The following is a 12,538-nucleotide window of genomic DNA, read 5'->3' as shown; positions in this document are numbered from 1 at the left end:
ATTTTATTTAGAGTTGAAGTAACATTGAAGGAAAAATAAAGATTTAATCTTTTACTTTAATATTACTATTAAACATGAACTTCGACAGAGACAGTTTAAAATTTCTTAATTTTTAAAACTTTATACAAATAAATACGATAAACAAATACGATAAACAAATTTCTGGAGTGTCTTAAGGCAAAACGTTTCTAAATTTGGAGTAATTTAGCAGTATTTGCATTTAACAGTTTTCTAAATTTTCAATTCTACGTAAGTCTTTCAAATAAATAAAAGGTTTTAATGTAATAAGCAAATTTTATACGAATTTTTTATACGAATTGAAATTTTGTTTTGAAATCTTAATTCTAGTTACCCTAAAACTAAATGTTTTTCTTAAATATCTTGTATCAGTTAGATTACATGACTCAAACTGTATTCTTAAATTAGTTTATTTTAAAACAATGTGTATTTAATAACAAATGTATTGTATTACAATAGTATGAAATTCAATTTATATTTAATGTTGATGTCAACGATATTATTGTGTATATATAAGTATTTGGTGAGTAATGTGTCTTGAATATTAGTTTTAAAGCACTCTTTTTGTACACATTTCGCCACTAAAAATGCTCCTAGTATAAATTAATTATTTTAAAAGATGAATACTGGCTTATCCTGTAGTTTGTTACATATTAAACCAAAGGTCTCTGAACAAGTTTATAATCTTTTTAGAATTTTCAAAGATACTAAATTTTAAACCAGTTATCAAAATATTATAAACTTAAATTTTCTAAATTAATCATTTTGTTTTCTGGATTCCTAAATTTTCCGATATATCTTAATTATAAATTTAAAATTGTGTATGACAATGCAGTTTTATTTGTTCTGTAACTTTCTACATTTGAAAACTAGACCTTTTTTTTAATAGTAAAACACTCTTAAAAATTATACTCACTACGTTAATTTATATTTTTCTGAAATTTATTTCAGTTTAAAATTCTAAATTTTATTGTAGCTTAAGCCTAAGGTTGAATCTGTCATTTTGTAAAAGGGTCTTCTTCAATTTGGATCCATTGAAGAAACCCCTTTTTCAAAATGATTCCTTCAATTTTGTCTTTAATTAAGTGAGATTAGATAAAAATTCAAAACTGCGAAATAAAATTTAAGCTTTTAGCTTAACTTAACTGAACAAAATTTTAAAAGTGAACTTTCATAAATTTTTTCAGTTTCGTTATTTAAAAATACTGCAATCACATGTTCAAAAATTTTATTACAATAGTTTCAGATAAAATAGTTAAATAAACAATAACGTTAACTTATATAATTAGCCATTTATAAATCTCCATCTGTGTAGAAACAAAATAGTAAATGTAATATTGGTTTAAATTTTTTATTAAATAGATTTAGTGGCGAATGTTTTCAGTATTTTGTATTGAATTATTGCTTTGATACTTTAAAATGCTAAATTTGTAAAAGTTTGTAATTTGTCTTGGACAGAAATAAAATTTACGTTTAATTTACTTTTAGTCTTTTATTAAATAAGAATAAATTTTTGTTGGGTTACGTTGTAGGATCGCGATAATCGACGATCTTTTATACTTACTTTCGCACGAACTCTTATTTCCGGAAGAAACGTAAATTAGAATTTAGAAGAAAAATTACAAAAATTTACTTAAAATCCCCTCAAAACCAGTTTATTTAGCATGGTAGAGAACAAGTTTTATGGCACTTAAAATGATCTGGTTTACTAATGCAAAATGTTCTTAACGTATGCTGATATACTTTGCTTTTCAATGTAAATTCCAATTATATTGTAAAAAAACTAATCACTTTTTAAATATACTAAGTGTCTTTTACATTGCATTATTAATTCAAATGTAAAGATTTAAAAATTTATTTATTTTAGCAGCAAAACCTAATTGTTTGATAAAAATATTAAACGTTATAAATGCAAACAGAGGTTAGAAATTTTTCTTTCGTGAAAAACGCTATTACACTTTGTATTTAGGATTTAGAAACATTTTCTCGGATTTTTGAAAATTCGATTCTTTAACACAAAAAATCATTTTTGAATTTTTACGAATCTGAATTTAAATTTCTGGGTCATAGTTCCAAAGGCCATTTTTAAAAATACCTCGTGTTCTTTGGAGTATATTTAACTATTCCTTAGTGCTAAAATCGTGTTAAATAATGCTAAATTAAATGAAGCAGTCTTAACGGTAATTTCGTAGATTTTGTGTGAAACAAAGCTTTTAATAATTTAAACTCTTTTTAGTATTGCTCTAACGCTAAATCTTTAACTTCTTCGAGAATAGTTTATGTTTTTAAAGAATACGAAAATAGTGTTTAAAAACCATTAAATGGAAATGATTTCGTGCTATTTCACTTTATAGAATCTAATTTCTTTTAACTTATGAAAATATTGGATTTTTAAATTTTTCCCGTAGATTTTACTATTTTAGTTATAATATTATTTGGAAGAATTAAGATTTTACATAACTTTTTGCAAATAAGTTTTATATGCAAATAACTTTTTGGATGACTTTTGTCGAATACATAATATTCGATAGATACTAAGAGAATGTAGTTTGCTTTATTATACGCTCGAATAACCCTAGTGTTTTAAGAACGGGTTTATTGAAATTGCTTATAACATGCTGAAATAGGCCTAATCTCTCAGAAAAATAAAATTTCAAAAATTATAAGTGTTTTGAGTTTGCAAATCCTGTAAATTTACGGAATATTTATATGGTTTATCTTTGGTTTAGATCGCAATAAATTTAATATAATCAAAAATTATTAAAGTTAATTTCAATATCCTTTAAAACTGATGTTAATCGTGAATTTAAATGTATAAAATGTCCTAAAAGTTCTATAAAGATATGTTTACGTGCCGCATTTGTTTTTATTCACTTATTACATTTACTTCGAATTATTGAAAAATAACGAAGGAAGTTTAGGTGCCCTATTTTCAAAAATTTAATAAATAAAAAAAATCTAACGCTATCTGAAATATTTTGAATATAAACTATTAAAAGTAACGAGAGTTCTAGGCAGCTATTGGAATATAAATTAGTCTAGTATAAATTATTAATGTTTAACATTATAATTTATACCATATACAATATTAATGTTATCTCCATATAATATAGTATAAATTAAAGCTAAATTTCTAATCATTAAGTTGGAAATAAAATTGGACCTATGATTTTTTACAATGTTTATCCACTTTCGCGTCTTGATCAAATCACTGAGGGAACGCGACCCGTTGAAAACCCATCAATAGCTGTGACGAAAATAAATGAGTAAAGCTCATATGCTAATCTGGGAATTGCGACGACAACTTTAGTATTTTTCATGGCGAATCTTTCAATGTCAGAAAAATCAAGTGGCCTGTGCACAGATGGTCCTTTTTAAAACTATTTGTCCTGAAACTTTTCCAAACAATTTTCTTTTCACTAAGAATAACGTAATCATTTAAGTTTTGTCTCACCCCCGCTTTTCCTTCTCTTTTTCAAACATAAAAAAGAGATCAATTTCAGTTCGCCACGTTTTTGAAATCCAGTTAGGACAATTTTTTAGTCACTTACTGAAAAAAAATTTCATAATTTATTTATCACTTCCTTTGTACAACAAATACCTTTTCACGTTAAAATCATTGGAATCTTCAGCTCTCGTTCATTTTTATTCGTTTTTAAAATAAAAATGTTTATAATTGAGCACATTTTTTTCTAAAACCTTTCTGGAAAATAGAACTTCCCAAGATTTTGCAACATATTCCGATTAAAAAAAAATTAGGAAATAAGTTTTCCCAGCTTCATATTATTTAGTAAAATGAGGACACTTGGGCAGTTCTAAAATGGTTCAAAGCTTCCATAATTATACTTAACTGTGCTGTGATTTAATAAAATATAATTTATACTTTTCATAGCTATATACCTTTGTAAAGAGAATTTAATGGGTATCCTCTATCAGTTTTAATATTTTTAACCCTTCGAAACTTTATGAAACTGAGATACAATAGTGAATGAATCCATTATTTATAACACTACAATTATAGAATATCGTGCTATTCTTATTAAAAATGTATAAATTATTAAAAGCTCCTTTATAACTTGAAATAAAACATTGTACAAGGACTCCTTCTTTTAGAAATAACGAACGATTGAATATATTTATGGATTCTTTTTAGATTCAGGTACAGTCCGTAAAAAAAAAACGAATCACCCTGAATAACTTTCGTTCTAATGATCGGATTTTCACGAACTAAGTGTCAATCTTAATGGTTTCTGGGGGTGACCTCAAATATGCTAATTAATTAGTGCTAACTATTAATTAATATATGAAATCGGACACAAAAACGTACTTTCTCTGAATAAACATGTAATTTTTTTACATATTTATAATCTAGACACTTAAATTAGGGGGGGGGGTAGACAAAATTTTAAAAAAATTGGATCGTAAATTGGGTCACAATAAAGGTTTATATATTTGGCGATAGTCCAGAAAACCGCCAAAAAAAGTCGCCTGCGCAAATGAATATTTTAACATTGACTAATTCAAAAGAGGAATGCTTAATTTTACTAGGTTGCTAGGCAACCATGCCATAACTGTAAAAAAGTTGAAATAATTTTTTGTGATTGCTCAGAGGTTTAATTCATTGTAAATAGAAAATATCTCGAAGTTTCTAGGCAATAGACAATTTTTAAGCTGATTTCTGTCTAAAAAGCAAAAAAAAAATTATTTTAATGTCCTTTGAAAAGAAAATTTGAATCGATTTATAAATTATTTATGATTTTCTAAGTTTTTAGAATTTAAATACATGAACTTTTTATCTGATATTGTTTAGATAATGCTGTTTTTGCTAAATTTATTCGAAGATTTCATACTAAAATCAAATTAACATAACTTATTACAGCTATATACAATATTTTAGGAAAATACTTTTCCCAATAATGAAACTCACAACTCACAAGTTATTCAAGCCTGACAAGTCTTGAGAATGGGCGTTTATATTTGAACGCTCGAAGCATGTCAACTTTTACTTCCTTCTTCATATGTTTTGAAGCCAGTTGAGTTCTTATCGTCAATTATACTGTTTGACATTTGGGTTTTGATCATTATTTTGATAAGGATTTTACACTCGTTAAAGTAAACATATGCATTTTAATATTTTAACAGGATTCATGTGGTCTTTAAAAACGTAAGAGCATCAATATTGTAAAAGTTATATTTAACTTAAAAATTAAAATTTTGAGACAGGATATTTTGAGTTAATGAAATTAAATATTTTATCTTTTAAGTTTTTGGGCCCCATTTCAGTATCTTAAGGATCTTACTAGCTCTGTTTAAAAGGAGAGTATCAGATATATATAAGAAAACATAAATAATCATAGTAGCAGTATTTGGAGGTAAATGTAGCTTATCGTAATTGAAGAATATGCTGTGCGAAATTGTATGGTGAAATTGCGAACGAAAGTTTCAGAATGCATCGAAACACGAGGATGCTATTTGCTAATCATCTTTATCCAAAGAAAACCTTGTAACCTAAATATCTAGCAGAATGAAGCGATTTTTTAAACAAGGAATCATACAATATGCAACATTTTATTTCAATATCTTATTCTTAAACATAACATATTTCAATTTTTTTGAAATACCACTAAACATTCGGCAATTCCTTGAGTTATAGAAAAAAGAAATATCGTAAATTATACTCGTAGAAAATCTTGTGAATGTGCATTAGAATTACTATACAATATACATTTTATTTTTCAAGCACTTTTTTTTCTTCAAACTTTCTTGCCTAGAAGACTCGATTAACCTTTTCGCGCCGACTGTCACAAATATGTGACAGCATAAAACAGTATCATCCAGGGTAAAAAGATACAACTGGTAATCAAAGTAATTCTTGAGCAGTTTATTTGTGGGCTGGGTTATAATTGTTTGATTTATTTAATTCACCATTACTTAGTTCAAAATAAAATTATTAAGTTATACTTTGAACTAACATTGATTATATATATGATTAAACTAACAATAATTAAGTTCAAGGCAAAGTAAGTTTGTGAAATTAGCAAACGATTATTAGCGAAAAAAATAGGAATGAAATTTTACACTACGCGGGCGAAGTCAAGTTCCTCGCAAGTTTATCACATTTTAATATTAATCGCCCCATTTAATCATTTCTTTATTGTCGCCAAATTATTTTTTTAAAAATAATTAATTTTATTTTTTTTCAGCTTCTAATAAATAAAAACAGTTGAAACTTTAGATTTGTCAATTGAAAAATATGTAGATTAATATAGTATAAAAAAATTCCTAGCTTATAATTCAAAATGTTTTCATCCTCAATTTAATTAAATAATAAAAAATAATTAATAATTATGAAAAATTATTTTTTTCATGAAATTATCTTTGGGTAAATGAGTTTAATGAGTGGGTGCAATTTTTTAATGAGTGGGTGCAATTTTTTAATGAGTGGGTGTAATTTTCTTTAAATTGCTTCATTAGTTTTGAAAATATGACTAAAAACGTAAAAAGTGAAATTAACATTAAGGGGTACGAACTTTGGATCGCTCTCCTGACCAAACTATGGGGACCATATTTCCCAGATTGCGGCTACCCCCTATATTTTGAAAGTTAAATATCCAAATATATAAAAAAAATGTATGTTTATTCAGAGAAAGTACGTTTTTGTGTCCGATTTCGTAACTTAATTACTAGTTAGCACTAATTAATTAGCATATTTGAGGTCACCCCCAGGAACCATTAAGATTGACACTTAGTTCGTGAAAATCCGATCATTAGAACGAAAGTTATTCAGGGTGATTCGTTTTTTTTTTTTGCGGACTGTACAGTCCGCAAAAAAAAAAGATATCAATTTTATCAATTTATTAGATAGAATTTAGATATCTTATTTATCAATTCATTAAGTCAAATATTTGCTAATTTATTGAATCGCTGATAATTATTGATTGACGACTTTATTAATTCTCTGTTTCATAAATTTCCTCATTCATTGTGTCTATGATTGATTCACAAATTTATTGCTTCAGAGATACGAATTAGTGTTTCGTTTATTTTTCTACGCTAAAATTATTAATAAATTTTTATCAACAATTATAAATGCAAATTCACAAAATGCGATAGTTCTTAAATATAAGTTTTATTTCTCAAAAAAAAAAAAAATTATTTTATTTTTTTCAAAAAACAATATTTAAATAAAAACATAATGAGAAGCAATCATGCAAGCTGGAGATTATATTTAAAAAGAAAAAATGAAGAATTGCTATTATCGAAATCAGCTTTCGTGAATTCATTAATATCATGGACCACCAAGTTGAGAATACAGTCAAACCTCGCTATAGTGAACACGGTTTATAGTGAATTCCTGGATAAAGTGAACGAAATGTTCGCTCCCCTGCCTTGCTGCACCCGTATAATGTTATTTTTTGTGGATATAGTGAACCAAAGAAAGAAGAGAATTTGGATAGTATGCACTTTTTTTCATCTTATTTTCTTCATTTTTTTTGCAATAATTTTGAAATGTCTACGTCAAAACAAATACATATACCGATTTTTAAAAACCATCCATAGCATGGAATGTAGCAATAAGCATTTTTTCTTGTGTGCTTCATTATTGAATGGGTTCAGCATTCAAAGAAGCCGCCCTCTTCCAATGTCTGGCCCAGTGGCCTCCATCCCCCTCCCCCAAGCTTTTGGGTGCATTATTGGGCAAATTCTAAATCCCCCCCCCCAAAAAAACTATTCGTTTCATTTAGAGTAAAAATTCCTCCCCCCCAAGCTTTAAGTGGGCGCATCGTGCGCCCACCTTCCCCCCTGATGGGGGCCCCTGGTCTGGCCACAAGTGATTCAAGTCAAAGCCGATGAATTTGCTAAGCGATTGGGTGAGATTACTTTTAAGTGCTCGAATGGCTGGTTTGACAGGTTTAATAAAAAGCGGAATAACATAAATTCTAGAAAAATTATCGGAGAGTCGGGAAGTGTTTCAATATTCGCGATATTGAGAATTGCTAAATTTTTTTTTGTACGCAAGACGTATTATTTTTCAGTCATTTTTGTATTTCGTTCTATGTGTCAATAATTTAAATAATGCGTAATAAAAGGGGGGGGGGAGTTTGGAACCATTAGTTAAAATCGTTTGCGGAATGGTTATAGAGAAGTCCCGGTTATAGTGAACCAAAATTTCTGTCCTTTGAACGCTCACTACAGCGAGGTTCGTCTGTACAAACTTGAATTATTTCATTTTTTTTAATGTAGTGACAGTTATGCAGTTCATCCAGATAAGAGTTTTTGCTCACATCCCAAATGATAACATTGGTTTTCATAAATGAAATATCGTATTTTCGATATTCTGCCCGAACCACATAATGCGGTGATTGTACACTTCACCACAGTATCCGCATATCTCACTTTCCCCCACCCCCGTAATTATAATAATATAAAGTTATGAGTTATAGATATTCATTAATTGCGGCTTGAATAAAAATAGTGGCATTGTTGGCAGTCACATTGTTACCATAGCGACGAAGGAAGTGACTGTGACCTTGAATCGCCAATTTTAACTACAAGAGAGGACCCAAAATCGGATATAAAAAAAATTACAAGAGAGGGCTAGGATAGCCTAGTTCGTAGGATACTGGGCCCATGTCGAAGAGATCGCCGGCCGATGACTCCCCGTGTAGTAAATAGTGACTGATGCCCGTTAAATCTGTCAGGTCACAAAGTCCTCCATGTTCCCATTACAAATCAAAAACTCTGGGGGTACTGATCCAGGAGCTCCCTTGTTTTCTGGAATGTGATCAAAATTACAAGGATACAGAATTGAACATTGGTAATCGAAACCCAAAATTAGGTCAGCTGTTCAACGACGATCATAAAATAAAAATGAAAGTATTGAGCCGTGGTGGCTCAGGGGATAGAGAGCTCGCCTCCCGAACAGGTAAACCTGGTAGGATACAATGACTGGTCGATACGAATTCCGCACCCGGCTCTCACCGTCCACAGTGCTGATGTAAAATATCCTCAGTGGTAGACGGATCATGGGTTAAAGTCCCCTTGCCGTCAGGCTAACCGAAATAAGTTTTCGTGGTTTTCCTCTCCATGTTACGCAAATGTGGGATAGTTGCACCAAAGAGTTCTCTACGAAAGCAAATTTCTCTCAATACTTGATCCAGGAAGATAATCAAAGGTAATTTTTTAGCAACTAATATTTTTTTGGGAATCGGCGATAATTTTATTTCAGTCAAAATTGTCTACGAGTTGTTTAGGAAAATTGGTGTTACATTTGACTTCAGTGATCTGCCTGGGAACCGTGTCTTAACGATCAGTCCACTGCGGGACTTATATATACCAGGAAATAGGAATATTTGGAATAAAATCCAGGGTAAAAGGATTCGACCAGCAACCTCTACACTAAAGTTATTTATTCTTATTTCTGCCCCCTTTTAAGGTGTTTACTTAGCAGTTTGCTGAGCGCTTTTATCTTACTCCTTATAAAATTTGAATTCCAAAGAAAACTAAAACGGTTATAGAAGACAAGTAAGCTAAAAGCGTAAAAATATTTTCGCACAATCTTTGAAAATTGATTTTAAACCAATAATTTATTTTTAACATATAAATATGCTTTCAGTTTGGATTTTTAAATTAAAGAATTCAATTAAAATAGAAATGCATTTTTTAAAAAAATAGTATCTACCTATTTCAGGGTGCACAATCTTTTTTAAATTCACGGCTACTTGTATTGTTGGTTGACTAATGTAAGGTCGCATACTCGAGTATTTAGGCATGTTGGCGATATTTATTGTAATTTTTATATAAATAATATTGTTTTTGGCGCTAAATTCTTGACATGAGTTGACATAGTTACATATTTGCATATCATTTGACTGTTTCTTTTGCTTGATCTGTTGAATGTGCCTTGTGAATGAATCAATTTAACTTAATTGTAATCGCCCTGTTAATGTTAATTTGTGTGAAAGTTCTGTTATTTGTTCTTTTGAATGAATCGTAACTGGTGTGAAAGCCCTTGTGTCTCTTCTGCTAGATGTTCCTTAAAGTTACTGCAAATAATTTTTCTGCAAAATCAAAAGATTTATCCCTTGTTTTAAATTTTTAACAAAAAGTAATTTATTACAAATTTTGGGAAAGCCACCTACTATCTTATTTACTTGCAACCCAATCATTAAGTTTGCAGATTTAAGCAATAAAAAATTAAAAATATTATTCTGATCAAAAGGATCACTGCAAAGGACTGAAAGCATTAAAACTTATTTGGTTGATGGAGAAAACAAAGAAGATTTAACATTAGGAAGAAAGAATTTGATTATTATTTCTGCAAGCAATCAAGCTGATTTTATTGTACATCTTAAGCACATTTTAAGTGTGCTTTTTGTTTCCTTTTTCCTTATATATTAATTTGCAATTCCTAATGTGTACTTTTTTTCTCATTATGTTTAACAAGTCTTCTAAAATGGCTAATTAGAAAAAAAGTTATGGTAAATCTTGCCTTCTTTATGTGATGCTACTTTTAATTGTATTAGAATACTTTTTTAATTCCTCATTTTAGGGGTGCACAACCTATCACCTGCGGGCCACATGTGGCCTGCCTAGCGTTGATGTGTGGCCTGCGGGAACTTCTGAAAGCAGGGTTGGGGTTTTGGACGTCCTAAACTGGTTTTGAACAGGACACATGGGTTTTACTGTCTTAAACTGGGTAAAACTGTCCTAAACTGGGTAAAACTGTCTTAAAGTGTCCAAAACCTTGAACTTTGGTAAAAATTCTATAGGTGTAACCATTGTACACATAATAATTACATGTATCAATAAATATTTGATATTTTTTATTCAATTTACTATAACTTATTAAAAGAAAATAATATAATATAATAGGAAAAGGTTTATAATTTTTGAAGCTCCATGATTCATTGAACAACAAAAGTGAATACCTAATCCTTTAAATATAAATATGCTTTTAATACTGATAAATAATATGTTTGCATAAGGATAAATATGGCAATATTAAAAAATAATAATTTTTCTTAAAAAAAATACTAAATTTGTTCAAAAATTAACCTTTTATTTTTCACAATATTTTTGTAATTTCTGCATCACAGGATGATAAAAAAGACATCTATTTAAAAAAAATCGTTTTTAAATATAAATATATTAGTTTAAATTGAAAATACGAAGTAACTGAAAAATATTTTAACAGTTTCGAAGGGCATAACATCAGTTTCAGTTACTGACACTGGTGATGTATCACCACTATGCTAAAAGAATTGAACATGAATGTAATAAAAGTATTCTTGAATAGTACTTCGGTTAAAAAACCTGTTTATGACGAACCAAGCACTTAGTCCCTAATATTTTAACCTGTATGGCAAGGCCAAACTTCATTTATGTACTGTTGAATGAGAGGACCAATTGAACTTGATTACTGAATAATCTTCCTTTGTTTAAATTGAAGAGTCAAACAATATTAATAAAACATACTTTTAAAAACAAATATTCTCTAGTATACTTAATTATCAATATGTTATTAGTTCTATGATTATTTTATTTCTTAAATATTGTTCAAATAAAATTGTGACATAATTTGAGTAAAAGGGTTTTAGACAGGACAGTTTAAACCGTGGATTAATCCATTCTGTCCTAAACCTTGCCAACCCTATCTGAAAGCGATAAAAAATTTCTTTAATTTGGTTTTTGTTTAAACATTATAAATTTTCTCTTATTAAAATATTTAATTCAAATTTTTATTACTCTATAAAATGCGTTTTTTTTTCTTTTGCACTTTTATTTTGTAAGCTTCTTTATGGTTAGAATTTACATCCTACTCGCAATATTTATCTATATATATGTATATACACAGGGTTATTCATAATTCCCTCTGGGGCTTCGAAGCGTTATAGTAAAAAAACAAAGATGAATATGGCAAAAAAGAGTCTATGAAATTATTCCTAAAGTATTCAAATTTTAATTTAAGCAGTTGCCAGTAGATGACAGTAACATGTACCACTGAAGCCAGTTGTAGTGAAGAAAAATGGCGTTTACAGGCGGAGGGAATTATGAATAACCCTGTATATATATATATACTTAATTTTTGTTCAAAACAAATCAAACAGTACATAAATATACAACTTTTAAATGAGTAAATGCAAACGTTTCCTTACCTCCTTAGAAATAAATTTACTTTTTGTTTTCCAAAGAAAATTTTTATTAAGAACGAGAATTATTGATATCACGATTTATGTTTGCAGACAGTTGCAAATAATTTTAATTACTCTTAATCAAAGTTAAATTTTAATTTCAAAAATTGAACAAAATAAAAGCTAACCGAAAATTTATATCTGAATTAAGACAAAGGACATTTTCCCATAGTATAAAAGGAGATGGCTATTTTTTGAGGAGTCAGATAACTGTTGGTCAACTCTGTGGGAGGTATTTGTAGGATGTATTTCATTACTGGATCCAGGGTATGGTAAAAGAGTGGTATTTATTGTAGTTTTCTAAACACTTGTTTTATTTATTTATT

General features: G+C 28.8%; 1 protein-coding gene across 2 annotated transcripts in view; it reads left to right on the top strand.

Moving 5' to 3' along the window:
* The first annotated feature begins 9,576 nt into the window (after positions 1 to 9,576).
* The window catches only part of LOC147810115 (dual specificity testis-specific protein kinase 2-like), a 63,560-nt gene continuing 60,598 nt past the window's right edge, over positions 9,577 to 12,538 (top strand). For both annotated transcript variants that reach the window (XR_015434205.1, XR_015434208.1), the window contains exon 1: positions 9,577 to 9,710. The gene's annotated coding sequence lies outside the window, so the exon portion shown is untranslated. The remainder of the gene's footprint in view (positions 9,711 to 12,538) is intronic.

This window comes from Parasteatoda tepidariorum, chromosome 5 (genome assembly GCF_982258835.1).
Source record: "Parasteatoda tepidariorum strain Cologne lab strain chromosome 5, Ptep-v5.0, whole genome shotgun sequence".
NCBI classification, from domain to species: domain Eukaryota; kingdom Metazoa; phylum Arthropoda; class Arachnida; order Araneae; family Theridiidae; genus Parasteatoda; species Parasteatoda tepidariorum.
The sequence above is the reverse complement of the archived record's forward strand: the minus strand, read 5'-3'. Positions and strand labels throughout refer to the sequence as shown.